The sequence below is a fragment of the Molothrus ater genome, chromosome 10 (genome assembly GCF_012460135.2).
Source record: "Molothrus ater isolate BHLD 08-10-18 breed brown headed cowbird chromosome 10, BPBGC_Mater_1.1, whole genome shotgun sequence".
In the NCBI taxonomy this organism is placed as follows: Eukaryota; Metazoa; Chordata; class Aves; order Passeriformes; family Icteridae; genus Molothrus; species Molothrus ater.
In genome coordinates this window covers 19,092,928-19,108,483 of record NC_050487.2, presented here as the reverse complement: position 1 = coordinate 19,108,483, position 15,556 = coordinate 19,092,928, and positions in this window count along the sequence as shown.

Sequence of the window (15,556 nt, the reverse complement as noted above, 5' to 3'; positions counted from 1 at the left end):
TGATGGGGTGTGGGGAGAAATCACAAAGCTGAAACCCCTCTCTGCCAGTGAAGGTGAGAGTTGTTTTATTGTTGTTAACGGGGGGTGTGGTGTCCATGAGTGCTGTCTGCATTGCAGCACCAGCTCCAGAGGCTGCACTGCTCCCGGTATGACCAGTACACCTTTGGGATGACTGACTGAGGAAGGTGGACCAGCCCAGTCCAGCCTGTGGTCACCAGATCCCTCAGAGCTTGCCTGCAGTTAACCATATTTGAGACATTGTCTGAAGCTTGGGGCTTTGAGGGCCCAGCAGAACTCATCCTTGAAGTGTTGGTGCAAGTCCTGAGTTCAACAAGGGTCCTGGGAGCAGAACAGTCCCCTTGGTCCCACTTACTGAAATATTTTGCCTTGATTTGGCAAAGGAAAGAGGCCCCAGAGGTTTTGGCAGCATCTGTCACCACAGCACTGGGCAGCATCTGCTGTTGGAGATGTGAGCATGAGTCACTGGCACTCTGGGAGGAGGGTGGGGACCAGCAGAAAGCAGGAGGCTCTGCCAGCTCCTCTTTCTCTCTCTCAAGGCCTAGCCTGGCTCAAACACCATCATTAGCTAGCAGAGTGGAGGGCTTTCATCCCCTGGCAGCTGTAAGGAGGTTGTTGTGCTCACCGGGAAATGAGATCAGCCATGGGGTGAGTGGGTTTGTGTTTCTGTGAGCTGCTCATTCCCTGTGCCTTCCAGCAGGCACAGCACAGCCACTCACCAGGGCTGGCCATGAAGGGGCAGGACCTTGTACAGGGGGGCAGTGCCCTGTCTGGGGGTGCTGGGGCATCTCTCCAAGACAAGGGAAGCCAAGAGGGAGAGTCCCAAACAGATCCTGTGCTTGTAGTGAGCCTGAGGTTATCCTGTGTCTGTGTACAGAGGGAATGGGAAACGCCAGGCAAATTCAAAGGTGCCTTCACCTTCGCTCCATCCAAATTCCAGGGATGGCAGATGAAGCAGGTGCCTACACATGCAACATGCTTTGTAGAAGCCTGTCTCTTCTAAAAATCCTTCCTTTTTTCCCAAAGAAAGTCACAAATAAGTTCAAGCTGAATAAATATTTGGAAAGAAATATTTTGCTTAATTTCTTCAGATTTCGTTGACTAGGAAAAAAATCCACAAACTCATTATTGAAAAGAATACACCTTACCTTGGATAAAACACTTTTTAATTCTCTTTTGCTGGTGTTAAATAGGAAGCCAGAAGAGAAGCACAAAGGAGCAAATGATTTCCTGAGATAATTTTCAAACCCAAATATAAGACTTGAGGCACTCTAGACATTGTCTATGTGGAAGTCAGTTGTCCACAAATAATATCATGTAACTAATTAAACATTGTTCTCTGCTGTTATAAATGAAGATATAATTGTGATTTTTAGTAACAAGGGTCTGCTATCTGATAGTTTTACCTATCTCTGGGGTTGGGGAGGATAGATGTCTCAGATTAATTATCAACCAGCTTGCAGATTAATGTGGGAAAATGTCTACCCCGGCCTTAAAAATGTCTGACTACTTTACATTAATTGGCAGCCAATTAAATTGTGGTAAAAAGTGCCCAGAGTGGACAGACTCAGAGGAAAAGAATTCACTCTGTGTGCTGTGTATGTTAATTTAAAATCAGTATAACAGCCATTCAAAGCAAAGTCTCTCCCAGTGTGACCAGGGATTAATCTTCATTCGCATTTCAAGGGGGATAAGTGCTCTGCTGTTAAATAAAGCCATTTCCCACTTTCCCAAGCCAAAGCAAGAGCTACGACCTTTCTGTCAGAATATGTATCACCATTTGGGGTTTTTAAGTGACCAGGCTTTGAAGTTCTCCTCTGGAGACTCCCCATCAGACCTCGTGATGTAACTGGAAAACCCTACACCGAGTGTGGATGTCCCCTCATACCCCTCCTTGCCTTTAGTAAGGGGAGTTACTCAGGGTTAGGGAGGACTCTCAGTTCCCTTTGATCTGAGGCTCCTGTGAACTGAGCACCAAGAGTTCATTTTTCCCATCTTGCTCCGAAAATCAAAAACGCCCAGCAAATAAAAAGTGTGAAATAAGAATCAAGAGCCAAACAAGGAACTGTATGTATTTTATTGCAAGGACTTTCAGAGGGTTTTGCTTCATTGCAATTTGTTATTATGAACAATATATGAATTTCTTTTAGACCATTTTCTACTTTCTTTACCTCAAAAAAGAGAGGTATTAACAATGCTCTCAGCTATTAGGGAATCACTTTGTGCTGTCTGAAATTAATGTAAATTGAAATCAGAGCCTCAGGTGCTGAGGTGAAAGTTGAAGTTTTCTGTGATGTGAAGAAAAGAAAGCTGAAAAATCTCAAGGATACTCATCAAAATGGGCCATTTTATCTGCATGGCTTTTTCTATTTTCAGAAGGCAGCAGAGGTGAGATTATCACAGCAGTTAAGAGAAGAAACAGAAGTTTCATTGAGCTGGCACATCTCGATAAATTAAATCCATTTGTGAGATGTAAATGAATAAAGAAGACAGCAGAGATGAAAGGGGGGAAATTGTTTCTCTCCTTCCTGCCCCTGAATCAACATCTCCTGCTTTGACAGGCAGTCCAGGCTAAATGGCCACGAGAATCACAGAATGGTGTGGATTAGAAGGGACCTTAAAGATCATTTAGTTACAATCCCTCAGCCATGGCTCCCACTAAATCAGGTTCCTCAGGGCCCTGTTCACCTGGCCCTGAACTCTGGGGTGTCTCTATAGGACATGAAAAAACACAAGCGCACACCGCTGTTCTCAAGGTGAAGAAAAAAGGAAGTTTATTTTCTGACTCTAACATTTATAGCTTTCTAAAAGTGACAGTGGATTGGAGGGTGACAGTGCCACCTCTCCAATGCCACTGGTCAAACTAACAGTCTATCAACTTTCTCCTCCTCCACAAAGGAATTCAAAACAATGAGTTATTTACAGAAATTTTGTGAGAAAGTTCACTACAAGAATGTCAACATCAGAAGGCTTAGAAAATCTTAAAAAACCAGGGTGACATCGGGGTACCATGCTTGTATTTTGTGGCAGCTCACAGCCTCCATCCTGCAGGGAAAGCCCTGGTTCTGTCCATATTTACTGCTGTGGTCACACCAGACCGTGCTGGAATGTCCAAAGCATGTCCTCCAATGTGCAGCAAAGGGGTTCATAAACAAAACTAAGATTCCTCTCTGGGAGCAGCACAGGCTCCATCCCACTTAGATACTTCTGTGTTTCAATTAATGCTCTTAGGTTAGTTCTGGTCTGGAGCAGCCTGCCTCACCTGCATGGAGCAGCTGCTTGAAAACCCTCTGGCAGAGCAGCACGAGCTGCACTCCTTCTTCCAGATGCTGCAATCCAAGAAAGTGAAAAATATAAATTAAAAGGTCACTTTTCCACATGGACAACTGCTGTCCTTGCCAAGAGGGTCTCCTATCAACTCAGATGAGGAAAATGGAGAGAGGAGGTGAAGTACAGAGCTCCAAGGGGAAATACTCCTCACTTCCAAAGAGCAGGTTTCTGTCTGCCTCTCTTTCCCACGTGCAGAATTAATTCAAATGTACCACGTGGTTGTAAAACACAACAGTATAAAAAACAGTCAGCAGTTTAAATAGTGCAAACGTTATATAAGCTTTGGAGACAGAGGAAAATACATGGCAGTCTGAGTTTCCAGAGTAGAAAACAGACCTTTCCAGAGGATAATCTCTATTAGATTGAGGAGGGATGTCAGAGTAAATTGCCAGTGCTAAGCAATTTTCTGATCTAAGGCATGGGAGGTTTATAACAGCCCCATGTGCTTTGGTTTAGATCATTTAGTCTGTTTTGCTAGCAAATATCACCATGTGCTGAGCAGCTAATTTTCAGCAAACCTTGGTAAAGCCATCAGGGAACCAGGTTTGTTCTTTGCTTTAACTTCATCAAAACACTTTCATTCTTTCTTTTTTTTAATTTTTTTTTTTTTTTTTGCCTGAAGCACTGCAAATACTCCGATCCCAATCTGAAGGAACAATCTTGCACAGCAAACACAAGCTCCTCCAGTCCCTGGAAGCTGCCTTGCCCTGTCCCAGGTCCCCCTTGGCAGGTGTTTTTGGAGGAGTCATGATGACACATCAATCATGTCCAGCTCCCACGGCGCCTCCTCAACTTGTACATCAGTTCCTTGATATACAGAGCTTGGAGGAGAATAAACCCAGCATTATTATGCCCTGGCTTTCCAACCTGCAGCTTCACAGCCAGTTATCCTCTGCTCCCATGTAATTTGCCTTGTGTTAATTTCCGGGCCCCAGCCCAGCTCCTGGGGAAAGTTCACTGCATGCCAAGGTCACTCCAGCCCTCAGCAGGGAGGAAAAAAAGGAGGAAAGGCTCACTTTCTCACTTTTCTGTGGATGTAACCACATTTGTGACACATCCAAGTTATTCCTTTGATTGGAACAGGGCAATTAACCCAGCTGTGCTGTGTCTGTTGTTCCAGGAGAGCCTCCTCCTCCTCCTCCTGCCATATTTCAGGGAGCCTGTGACATTAGTGGATGCATCCCAAATCCCTGGGCTCTGGCTCCTGCCCACAGTCCCACCCAGCCCCTGTGAACCTGGCTCACTTGGAAGAATTCAAATAAACAACAGGCTATGGCTGGGCTGTGCCTAATTGATAGTAATGTTAAAAGACTGATTGTAATTTGAATGCTAATTAAGGAAGATAGTTATTGATTTTAATGGGAGGCAGAGCAGGCTTTTGCCCATCTACCACATAATGAGAAAGTACTGGGGTTGCTGTCAGTGCTGGGGAAACAAGCACAATAATAATGTGCTGGGAAAAATGCAGCTTCCTCTTGATAAACCTTTAACAGCAGCAAGAATGGCACTAAAGAAGAAAGGATTTCTGCTCCTAGCCCTGGGAAGTTAACTCATTTATTTCTGTATATTCTACTATGGTTATAACAGCACTAACAAATCCCAGGAAACACAAATATGGATTTTATGAGGCCACCCACTACTAAGTTATATGGACAACTGGAGCTTTTAAGATGCTTGTGTAAAATGTCATTCTGTCCCCACTCACAGCATTCAAAATTCTCAATTTTTAGTACAAAATCTTGATTTCAAAATTCGTTACTGTTAGTAGGTTTAGTGTGAGCTGAGGTCAGCACGTGGTCCATGATTTCAGGGAAATTTAGAGAGAACATTATTTTACAGTGACATTTGGAATTAAGTATTTGGTTTACAAATATCCTTCTCCAAAATTCAACACCATAAGATTTTTTCCTGTCATTTTTACTTCCACCAATTCATCTTTGACTTATTGCTCCCTTTTTTAATACCAGAGGGGGAGAGGAATGGCATGTTCAAATTCCACTCCATCAAGGTCCTCACAAATAAATAAGAGCTCAAAAATCCATAAAATTTGCCATTGTCTTTCAGCCACAAAATCCATGTCCCATGCCAAGAATTACCACAACAATAAAAACTTCTCCATCTTTATTGCCACAGAGCATATGATTCATTGCAAAGCTTCCCAGGAATATTTGTATTTATGCACTTGACTCCATGTTGACCAGAAAGGGTGGAAAAATCTCCAAGCCCCCTCTTTGGCCAAATTAGATTTCACAGCTGAATCGTTGAGATTATATTTCGATTTTCAATGCTGGTGCTGGCATTTTTATGACAGTGGCTCTGGCTTATTAACAGAGCATATTGAAACCATCTTGGTGATTTTCCCCTCCTTCTTTTCACTCTGTTATACCAAAGAACATTTATTACTTTTTGATAAAAGATGCACACCCCTCCCTTAGGAGAGGGGCACTGAAGCAGGATGAGATGGCTCCTGCCTTTGTCACTGTCTCCAGAGTAACTGGGGAAGGGCAGGAACTGGAGTGTAATCATTCAATAGAGTGACAAAATGCAGGGCTGGAGGAAAAAAGCTTAGATTAAATATTTCTTCGGTGTCCCTTATGTCTTCATCTATTTCTCAAAAGGCATTATGTGCAAAGCAGAAAATGGTATTACTTTTTTGTGTTAATAGCAGAGATGAATCATCTAATGCCATTCAACAGTTGGAACTAATATCAAGATTCAGGTTTCACAGCTGGCTGTGAGAGAGACTAGAAAAAGTTGCATGGATCAAAAGATGTTCATGTTTTGGGGAAGGTCCCTCTCCAGTCCCTCAGTCTGTGACTTCCTCTGGTCTTGGAAATTGAAGCTCTCACTTTAAAGCCTTCCAATTTAATTCTTGTTCTCCTGAATGCTGAACATCCAGAGAGAGCATTTTCAGGACATGCAGGGAGGGCAGTTTGGGCTTGCTGCCATATAGCCAGTCTCCAAAACCCCTCAAAACCTTCAGGAGGATGATGATAGGATCCTTCAGGGTGTCCAGAGCAGCTTGTCAGGCCAGCAGCAATCTCCTGGCATCACCAGGAAAGCTCCAAAGACCCAAAGGTGGTTGCTAAGGGTGGAGCCCACCTGCCCAACCTGACTCACAGCCCCAGCCCAGCCCCAGGGACCTGGCAGGGTCTCCTCACACCTCTGGGAGATTTGGACGATGTCTGGGGTAAAAAGTGGCTTTGGAGCAAGGCGTAAATAGGTGTACTGATAATGCCAGATTGTTTCCAAAGATCTGTGCTTTTTGGGAGGAGCACTCAGGGTTAGAGACTGAGTGCATGGATCAATCTCTCTCACCTAAAGGCTGCCTGGCCTCCACTTCCATCCACGCCCCACCATCCCTGGATAAGCAGGTGAAGTGGCACCAATTTGTGGGTCTAATGAATGAGACCATGAAGCACAGAGAAGCAGGAGCTGCTCCATGTGAGGTTCAGCTGCTCCTGCTGCAGAGGGGGCACTCCAGGTACAAACTGCCACAGCCATCTGTGGTTTATCCACCTGCACCACCAGCCAGCTTTTTTGGAAAAGTCAAAAAATGGATGTGAATCCACGAGGACATTATGACTAATCATGAGAGGGGAAATAGAGGGAAGAGCACTCAAAAGGGCTGTGAGTAGTAGCATCTCCAGAGCAGGAAGAATTAATTGCTTGCATCCCAGTTCTTTGCAAGCTGTGGAAGTCAGTGTGAGGGAAGGGTGCCCAATTCTCACAGAAGGAAGGTGTGTAAAGCCAGGGTCACCTTTCACAGCAAAACTTCCTAGAAATTAGATGACAGCCCATCCATGCTAAGAGTTTCTCCACATCAGAGGTTCTGAATTGCAGCAGAATAATTCCAGCATCTGTAATTAGCGCTTCCATTAGATCCTCGTTGCTCTCATATTAATTTCAGGAGTTTGGAACTGTCAGGAGCATTATTAAGGGATGCTATCCTTGTCAGGAGCTGCACATAAAATTTGAGCCTCTGATTAAAAGTTTAGGGCAGCCCTCATTATTTCCTGCATCAGAAGAGCAGTTTTGGGCTATGCTTTCAGTCAGTCCTGTTTCGTTACGGAGGGTCTCTAATTATTTCTGCCTCGGAGCTATTAGAAAAAAAAAAAAAAAGACAATTTGTTTTTCACATGCTTCTTGGTGCAGCCAAATACAAAAATTCTCATTTGTTTTCTTCCAAATTACCTACCTGGACCAAGGAAGGCACTGGCAAGTACAAGTCCCACATGAATGGGGATTGACTGCCTCTCTCATTAAGAGCCATATCTAGGATGTGGCATCCAGGAAACCCACAACAGACTGGGGGCAAACACATCCAGGACATGTGTTTCCATGGGATTCAGTACAATTCTTTTGGCTTTAAAAGCAGACCCAACTTCCTGACTCTGGATCCAGCCATGCCCCCAGCACAGCCCTGGCCGTGGGGACCTGGGAGAGGGGTTTGTGGGTTTTGGATGGGGAACAGGCATCATGTGGACAATCAGGTATGGGAGATTTCTTATGGAAAACATGGCCACCCTGTGCCACAAGGCTGCACTGCCTGTGTGCTGTTTGCACACACTGAAAAATAGGTGTCCAGGCTGAAGGCAAGGCAGGCTGGGGCTGGTGCCAGAGCAGGGCTGCTCTGGGCCTGAAATCAGGGCTCAGGGCTGCACACTAGAGCAGCTACATGGTCTTCAGCCAAATATTTGCCAGGAAATAAAGATTTGGATGAAGTTAAGCTCATTGCAATCTCATGTCAAGCGTGTGTAATTGTTAACATTGGAAATGGAAGTTTGAAAAATCAAGATGCCTTATTTGAGAAATGACAAATGAAGATTTCATTCCAGGAGGATGTTTTGGTCTGGAATTTATGCATTAGTTGTTTAATACAAACTCTTTCATTTAAAAAAATCCCCATGCATTTGGGGGGGGGTTGAAAAACATTTACTAAACCTGATTTTTCCATGCATACAGACAGTTGACAGCATTTTTTTTTCTCTATGGGCAGTAAATAAAGAAACTGACTCAATCTAGTGAGCTGCAGGTGCTTTTTACTCTGTCTGAAGCTGAATATCTCTGAAGACCGAGTTCTGTATTCCCCTGGTTACTTTTTAATTACATTGCAATAAAATTGCAAGGAATCTAATTTTGCCAGACAAAACCCAGGGACTCAGTGGAAGGTGATGGGGGTCCAGCTATTTCACACACTAATTACACCAGCACAAGCCCTGAAATACTGTGCTATTTTTATTCATTCATTAAAAAAAAAAAAAGCTCTCTCATCTAGATCTGAGTGACTGCTATTTCATTCTCAAAAATAGTCAATGCACTCTTCATTTCCCAAAAAACAGCTGCCCTCTTCTGTTTCCAGGGAATATTACTACCTCTCAAAATCCTAATAGGTGTGCTGTTGAAATCAAAATAAAATGCCATCACTCTGCCTGCCTCAAAACAACAACCCAATCTCAATAAAGCATTGCCACCTTTCTCAAAACCTCTGAAAAGGGGGCGACATTAAATAAGAGCTTGAAATATGGGTCTAAGGAGGGAGCTGCTGGGGATTTCTAAAAGTTTGTCTGCAGTGCCATCAGGAGGTGTGATCACAGCATAGGAGGGCTGGGCTGAGGCCAAGCAGGGTGAGGCACTACAGCCACCAGGACAGACGGACACCAGAGCATGGATGTGGGAGAGGCATCCCTCGTGTCCCTTTCCAGGGACAACAGCATCCTGAGAGCTCCAGGCACCTGTGAGAGTCCCCACAAGGTGCTGCCACCTCTGCTGCACCTCTCTGGCTGCAGCCAGAACTTCAGACCCTGCTGAGGACTGATGGGAATTCTGCATCCAGGAGGCCCAAACACATGGAAATGTGCAGCCTTCTAAGGGGCTACAAGACTTTGGTAATTTTTTTTCTCTTAATTTTCTGGAAGCCAATTAGGAAAGCACAGCCTGAATCTGCAGTGGGTGAGAGACCTGTCAGTGCTGCCCAAGCAGGACACCACAGGCCACAGCAAAGCTGCTGGACCTGCAGGGAGGTGGCAAAATTGGAGCCTGAGAAGGTGGATAACAACTAACATGAGTTATTTTTGTGTTAGGAATTACTGTGACCCATTTCCACCAAAGTTCTGACCTCAGTTCTCTATTGTTCTCACTTTCCCAGGTACCAAAGGCATCCCTCCAGGGAATAAAGATTAAATGCTTGTTAGAGAATTTCAGGAGGGTGACTCGTCCCCTCACACGACCATTGCTCACTCATCTCCTCAGCCCCATAAAATGCATCATAAAAATGCCTTATTTACTGCCTAGTAAAGAAGGTTCAAGTGTATAACTGCATTTACATGAATGTTCAGGACAGTCAGATTCGCCACTCCCATTTTACACCTTGAATTCTATTATTTTCCTTGAAATGGGAATGAATCCAGTCATACCACACCTGTTCTTTCCCCAGAGAGAAAGGAAAGATTCCACTGAGACAAATAAACACAATGACTTCACTAAGGTCCCATTAAAAAAAAAAAAAAAAAAGGAAAAAGGAGTGGCTCAAATAGGTGAAGGTGGAGCAAACCACTGTTCCCTGTTGTTCCCTGTTCTGTGCTCTGTAGGAAATCTGGGCATGAGGATGCTGATTAAAACTGGCCTCTTCTTGTGCAAGTGGAAATCTTCCAAGTAATAGAGCCTGCCTGGACTTTGGGCATCTGTACATGTGCTCCAAATGAACAGGACTGCTCCCCAAAATGCTGCATTTCAGCACCAGTTCAGCTACATTGCAAGAACCTCCACTGCAGCTGGTGATTAGGGTTTAGAAAGGTAATAACAGAAAGATAGAAAAAAGGGGAGAGAAGCCAGGTCTTCAGCCTGGCTGTGGATTGGCACAGCCCTGGCATCCCAGAGCCCCTGTTTTGTTCTTCCTTCCATGAGCTCTCCAGCCCCACTACTTTCCACATTTCCCCGTCAGCAGTACATTCCCATGCTTTGAGGATGTAAAAGCTAAATTCTTTGGAAAGAGCCTCAAAGCACACAAAGCAGATGAAGAGCTAACACTCTTTTAGCCCTTCAAAGGCCTAATTTCTGCAAGGTGACAATTTGCTTTGGTCATATAGCAAGTCTGTGGAAGCAAAATGCTGCAGACAGGATTTTTTCACAGTGCTGTAGGTGGAAGCAGCTGTATTGGGTTAAAGCAGCACTTCCAACACAGATAAGTCATTTCTAATAAACAGAAATTGGAAAAGCCTCCAGCACCGAAACAATATTAAAGATTGAATCCTTCTGGGAAAGACATGTGATATTTGTCTGGCAAAATTGCCACCAGGCATTCAATGCTATAATTGTGTAATATTGAGTTTTATTCCAAATGCCAAGCATTAAGTGATCCTCCTGCATGATGTGACACAGCTTCACTTCCTTCTGGAGGAAATCTAGATCAACTTCAGTGGCACCTGCTGAGCACAGGGTGACCTCAACCAGTCTCCAGAAAGACACTCAAATATTTGCAGTTTGACTGTGGCACTGCAGCATTGAGATGAGCTCCTACATGGAACATATAGCTTGAGATTGAACCAGAAATGTACCCTGGCAGCAACAGGGGACTGCAGTCCTTAATTTTGGTGTGGGCAGTTCAGACAACTCCTGCTCTCTGCAGGGAATTGCCCTGAAGAGTTCTAGCCAGGCTCAAAGGCCACAACTTCACCCACTGCAGTTGTACATCCACCTGCTGATGACTTTCCTTCTGGGGTTAAATTCTGTAAAAGACTAACTCACTGAGGGTTTAAGCCTTGTTTTCAAAGATAACTTGCAACCAGATTTCCAGAAATGCTACAGCAATTTAAAATGTCTGCTGGGGTTGATGAAAATGCCCAAGCAGATAAAGGTGTCAAACATTTTTAAACGTTACTCGTGACCTATGCTGGTCTTGGGTCCCAAGGTTGGCAGGATCATCCAAGGGAACTTCAAATTTTCTCTTTGAAGAAAATTATCTATTCTTGTTTCTTCCACTGATTATTACTTTCTCTTCTGGGATGTGTACATAATATTCTCTTTAAAGTATGACACCTGTGATCTGGACCCAAGGTGTATCTTTGGGTGCTCATATTTTAGGGATGCATGCTCTGATTTGGAAGACCTGTGCAGTATTCACTGTGGGAATATTATGTTGAATGCCAATGACAATAAAAGCTGGCTGGCATTTTCCAGCCTCAGAGCTCTCATGAACCATTACAGGGAGCTTGGCTGCTCATCCATTTACCATGCAGTTTGTTAAGTGGGCAGCCTGACAGTGGCAGTACCACAGCTTCGTTTTCTCCTAACAGCTTTAGACAGCATTTCTTAAATCAAGACAAAGCCTTTGAAGTCAGTGAGTGGAGAAGGCAGCACTGGCTTTGTTACAGCAATCAGAAATTCAAGTTGAAAGCATGTATGCTAATTGCCAAGACTGCTGCCATATAATTAGCATACACAGTCTGTACCCAAATTAAGAAGAACTCCCTTGAAAACTTATTATGCCCTAATATATCCCCAGTATGTCTATACCTACAGCTGTGCTCTGCCCCACCTTTGCATTTCTCAGCAGCTGTGAGGAGCTGTGTGAAGATCAGTGCTGATCTATGTGAACAAGGTGTCTGCAGAAACCTGTCCCACGTGCCAGACACGGGGCGATGACAGGAGTCCAGGCTGATGGCACTGCCCATCAAGAGCCCTGATAAGAGGGGAGATGCATGGAGCAGCCACCCCGACCTCCCTGTGCCTCCCTCTGTGTCCTGCTCACCCACAGCTCCAGGGATGTGGCTAAATCTCACATTTTAATAATGGTTGTCATGCCTTCTGTGCTGACAGCAGGCCAACAACAGCCCACCCCAAGGACACGGGCTGTGCCCAGCCTGCTCCTTTGTGGGAAGGGAGTGCAGGGGAAGGAGGAGCCTGCCTGGCTCTGCAGAACAATCCTGAGCCTCCTGCATCCTGCCTCTTGTCTGCAACTGCAGAGCAGCCTCGAGGAAAGGGTAATTCAAGTGGTCAGAAGTGTAGCTTGGATTTTATCAGACTTTATTTCAAGGGTATAACTGCAAGGATGGCAGCTGAACCCTCAGAGTGTCTTGGGACTGTGGGAGTGGCAAGATAGATTGGAATTATCCACAGCTGCCTCCCATTCCCCACTTTTGTGTGCCTAGGGTCACCTCAACCTTGAAAACCTCTCTTATATTCTTTTTCTGTTACCTCTTTTCTTTGTACTTTTCAACAATACCCACTAGAACCCAGGGTTTGCATAATAAAAACCTCCATTTCATGCAAGTAAATGTTAAATAGAGGTGGTGCCCTGCTAACTGCACTTCTGTGACTGTGACAAGGCAAACCAAAGACACACTGATCAAAAACAGACCCTCAAAGACACAGAGAGGAGGCACAATAGGAGGCATGAGAAGCATCCAGCCCTCATACCTGGGTACCTTAATGCCAGCTCCAGAGCAGCAGAATGTATGGCAGCCCACAACCCCACCTGACACAAATAAATGCAATATCCTGCAGATGAATGGCTTTGCTCCTCTGTCAGAACTCAGACCTGCTGATCCAAACATGCTCCAAGCATCACCAGCTTTTACAAACAGGAGCTACTTGTCCAAGATCTCATGTGTTGGGGGGTTTGGCCATTTCCTCATTAAGCTGCTGCTGAGATGCTGTGAAGTGTTAGAGGAAGCTGCAACAACTGGAAAATGATCTTTAATAATGAGTGGACAAGAACGAGGAGGAGGAGGAGGAGTCCTTAAAGGGACAAGCAAGCACAAACATGGAAGAATTTGCCCCTGGAGGCTGCTGAGACCACAGCCCTGCCTCTCCCTTTGCTGAAACAATCCCCACCTGCACAGGTTCACAGAGAGAGCAAAAGGACATTTTGTCATAAATGACATCTCAGCCCCCAAACTCTCCAGTCAGCTGCAATAAGAGATTCTTGGCATCATGGTGCTCTTTCTACAAGTCTCTGAATTCTGAAGTATTCTTTCTAGATTCCCCAAAATATCAGGTGTTAAGCTGTATGTCATCATCTCTTCTGGTGCTCAGGGATTTGGACATTTGACTTTCCTTTTTTTTTTCATACCTATGTTTCAACTTTTGTGTTTTACACATTATTGGTCATGTTGCATTTAGCAAAGTATATATATATAGTCTGTTTCTTCAGGTGAATACTGAATTCCTGCACAAAATTCCAGACACACCAAATGCAGTCTATTTTATTTCTCATGCAGCTGTGCTCATTTCTTCTTAGAACCCCACACCTTGTTCTTTCACTCACAGTGTCTTTGTACCTTGAGACTGAGAAACAAGCCTTGGATTAATATTTTTTTAACATCTTTATATGTACTGCAAACACCTGCCACATTCCCTAGTCTCAGATAATACACTGTGGATAATCTTCCTATCTCTCTTTACCCTCATGTAATTCCAGTGACTCTACACAGCTCTGCTCCTGTTTCACTCAGGTGGAGAGGTGAGGGAAGCACAGTGGAATAAGGCCAGTCAAAAGCACATCATTCCCTGAAGGATAGGTCAATAAATCCTTGATATTATCTGTTACAGCAGCTTTTTACTATTCAAAAAGAGAGAAGCATCCTTCACTCCAAATGCTTTAGGAGAACTAGAAATAGGAATAAAGGGAATTTATGTGAAGGGGATATAAATGAATACAGAAAAGCCTCCAAACCTGCAGTCTGCAAACCTGCATCCTTTACAATCCTCCTAAAAGATGTTGTTTTTCCACATCCCCACTAAGGTTTAATGGCAGAAGCAATATTGGAAGATCTCTCTGTCAGGATTCATTATTTTTAAACCACATGCTAAAGTCCTAATACTTTATAAAACCACTACATGAACAATGAAAATCCAACTATTATTAATCAAATTGGTTTTAAAATCCAGTCATTCTCATCATCCTGGGAGCAGGGAGGCTGGATGGAGAGAAGGCAGGGACAGCAGCTTGGTCTTCAAAAGCATTGAGTTCAACCTTCCTTTTTAGCCACAGACTTTCTGGACAAATAATTTTTTCCTCCCAAATTTTACTACCTCAATTGTAAAATATTACAGGACAACTATGTGAAATCCTTAGACACCAGGGTAATTGTAGAAGCAGATGGAGGGCTATTTATGCTTTCAAATTACACACTTAGTCTATGATTTTAATTTTTTTATAGTATTTTATATGCTGAGTAATTCAGCAAATGCCTGTGACTCTCAGTTAGGTTGTCCAGGTATCACTATGGTTTTTGGCTGTACCAAATTGCTATAGAATTAGTATAAAATACAATTACCACATGGAAGTATTAAAAAGGCAGTGCTTTGCCAGAGAAACCTGATCATGGGGATGTGCTGCTTTGTAGGGGTTTGGTTTCCAGGATGACCAAACACAGCCTGGATGAACACAAACAGTGAAGGGCTGGGGTGAGATTTAACTGCAGAACATTAAACTGCACTTACAAGTTTTTATGACTCTATTTACTGTAAGAGAGAACACATAAAGCCTCCAGCATTTCACTGTTAGCACAGAAGAAGTCACCTAAGCACAGAGGCAGCTCTCATCCCAAAAGGTAAATCAGGATAATTCCACCAGTGTCAGTGTTCTCTGTAAGGGCCCAATGCCTGCAGTAAGACAGGGCAGGGAGGGACACACCCCTGTTCACAGCTGATGTTACTCAGCAGTCACACCCCAAATGCCCCTGGTGTGTCCCCAGGGCACTGCCCTTGAGGCCAGCAGCTCACTGCACCAACACACAGGGGCTGTGCTTTGCTCTTACCTGAGCTGAACTCAACAAACCCAGATTTTCTCTGCTTCCAAGGCTCCACTCAGAATGTCCTTTCAGTTTGGAAAGTCATTTATGCTGCACGAGCATATGCTCTCCTGGAGCCCTCAAGTAATGAAAGGGGGAAAGAGCACTCTGGTATAGAACATGTGCAAATGTAAGTATCAGGCTCAGCTTGTCCCCCACCTTTTCACAGCCAGAGTTAAAGGTCAGTCTGTGGCTCAGCCTGGGGCTGTCCCAGAGCTTGTGATGTCCACTCAAGGGGAAAGCACAGACACAGAGCCTTTTGTGTCCCTCCTGGCTCCCATCCTGCAGATGCTGAGCACTCCCAAACCCTCCCAAAGCCAAGACAGCTCTGAGCTGGCTTTCAGCAAGAGCTGGAAGTACACTGACCCTCCTCCAGAGTAACAAATTCTACCTTATATTCCTTTATCAGTGTG